This window comes from Triticum aestivum, chromosome 1B (genome assembly GCF_018294505.1).
Source record: "Triticum aestivum cultivar Chinese Spring chromosome 1B, IWGSC CS RefSeq v2.1, whole genome shotgun sequence".
NCBI classification, from domain to species: Eukaryota; Viridiplantae; Streptophyta; class Magnoliopsida; order Poales; family Poaceae; genus Triticum; species Triticum aestivum.
Genome location: NC_057795.1, coordinates 494,173,983 through 494,176,514, shown reverse-complemented (window position 1 = coordinate 494,176,514; position 2,532 = coordinate 494,173,983). Strand labels below are relative to the sequence as shown.

At 52.1% G+C, this 2,532-nt stretch overlaps 1 pseudogene; it reads left to right on the top strand.

Moving 5' to 3' along the window:
* The first annotated feature begins 363 nt into the window (after positions 1–363).
* On the top strand, positions 364–2,316 carry LOC123093194 (uncharacterized; annotated as a pseudogene).
* The last annotated feature ends 216 nt before the right edge of the window (positions 2,317–2,532 follow it).

The window sequence follows — 2,532 nt, the reverse complement described above, 5'->3', positions numbered from 1 at the left end:
CTCTTAGAACCCGTAAACTGCAAAAACGTCTTATATCAAGAGACAGGGTGAGCATAATAAAAAAAATTGCATTGGTATACACACCGAAAACAGTCATGAGCATGTTTTTTGTTTGAAAAACACAGTACAAACGCAAATGCTTGTACATATACGCACATACACCTTCAAGAGATGTAGTCGGCATATTTTGATATTAACGACGTCGTCACGTGTAATTCATAGTCAAAGGGTGTCTCATGCCATTAAAAAAGGATAATGACATCGAAAAGATTAAAATAAATCTAGTAAAATGTGAGCACCTGTGGTAATCTGGTTTTAAATCTAGATGGACAGTTTTCAGCACACCCAACCTATCTTGCTGAACGCTGAGGCATGCTCATTTATTCTGGTGCACGACAGAAGCACATGTACACGCAGCGCGCTATAAGGGGCAGCGAGCCAGCCAGCAAGGCACGTTGCCGCGAGCATCGAAATCTTCTTCCTCCCGTGCGAGCGGTGCGGCGGAGCGATGCCGGCCGGTGAGCCCCTCCGCGGCCGTGGTGCCGGCAACAGGCCTGCAGCGCCGGCCACAGCGTATTCTGGTCATCATCCCCGCTTCTTCTCCCTCTCGGTTCACCTCCGTCGTTCTGGCTCGCTTGACTAAGCAAAGATTTATCCATGGCTGACTTTTCTTATCCCACAGGCGTTGCCAAGAAGCTGCCACTGACTCTGCTCGTGTTCTTCTCCGCCCTGCTCTACAACCAGATTCAGCCGCCGCCGCCAAAGGTCCCTGGCTCGCCGGGCGGGCCTCCGGTGACGGCAAACCGGACAAAGCTGAGGGACGGCAGGCACCTGGCCTACCTGGAATCCGGCGTCCCAAAGGAGCAGGCCAAGTACAAGATCATTTTTGTCCATGGCTTCTTCTGCTGCAGATACGACGTGCTCAACGTCTCCCAGGTACATGGAGTCAGGGATTTGGAATCAATCTATGTATGAATCAAGCGCAACGAACAAGAGTTGAATGATCGAGGAGTTGTACTCTGTTTTCAGGGGCTGCTCCAAGAACTGGGCATCTACCTGTGCTGTCCTTCGACCGGCCGGGGTACTGCGAGAGCGACGCGCACCCGGCGCGGACGGAGGAGAGCATCGCCGTCGACATCGCGGAGCTGGCCGACAACCTGCAGCTGGAGCCCAAGTTCCACCTCATGGGCTTCTCCATGGGCGGCGAGATCATGTGGAGCTGCCTCAAGCACATCCCGCACAGGTAATATAAGCGGTGGAATCTCATCTTCTTCCCCATTGCAACCTGTGACGTCTTAACCATGGAATCGGCCGGCGCAGGCTCGCCGGCGTGGCCATTCTCGCGCCGGTAGGCAACTACTGGTGGTCCGGCCTGCCGCCGGACGTGTACCAGGAGGCGTGGTACGTGCAGTTCCCGCAGGACCGAGCCGCCGTCTGGGTCGCCCACCACCTCCCGTGGCTGGCCAACTGGTGGAACACCCAGAGACTGTTCCCAAGCTCCAGCGTCAAGGCCCGGAACCCCGCCATATACTCCAAGGAAGACAAGCCGCTCACCGCCAAGTTCGCCCAGCGAGCCCACAATGCAAGAAGAACGCTTGAACTTGAATGAACTACAGTAGCAATTAAGCTCCTGATCTGACGCTTTGGTTTTCTTGCTTCTTCGGGTGATGTGCAGAAGCAGGTCACGCAGCAAGGGGAGCACGAGTCCCTGCACCGGGACATGATCGTCGGGTTCGGGAAGTGGGGATGGAGCCCGCTGCAGCCGGGCAACGCGTTCGCCGGCGTCGGCGACGATGTGAAGGTGCACCTGTGGCACGGAGTCGAGGACCTGTTCGTGCCTGTTGCCCTGTCGCGGTACATCAGCAAGAGGCTCCCCTGGGTGATCTACCACGAGCTCCCGACGGCCGGCCACCTGTTCCCGGTCGCCGACGGGATGCCCGATGTCATTGTCAAATCGCTGCTGCTCGGAGACGGGTGATGATGGTTTCTTTCGAGCTAGAGCGAGAGATGAGGCATTGGGATTTCGAATAAATTCACCACCTTAACACTTGAATTAGATTGAGCACTTGGCCCGGGGAGGAAAAGTAGACTATACCCGTTTTAATATGCACTTCGAGGTGGTGTACTCCAGTGCCAAGTTGCTGCGATATCAATCAAATACTGAAACGTGGTTTTGGCGTGTCCTCCGCAATCAAATCCTATCCGGGCTTCCAGGATACCTCATTTTTTTAGGTCAAAATTTGGTCATAGACTTAACAAGTATAAAAAGTTTGTTCATATGTATCATTTCTTTTTGCTATAGAATATAATTTATCATTTGAATTTTTTTAAATAAATAATTAAATTTGATCCAAAAGACAAGGAGCACTTGTAAAAATTGCTCAAATCTACTATCCACCTTATTTGTGTTCTCGGGTGCTTTGTATACATCTAAGAATGGGTCTTTTGCCGTAGAGACCAGCCTGTTGTTGGCTGCTTGTCCTAGCAATGTTTTATTTTGGATAAAGCTCTCTAAATTGACCACACACAAGA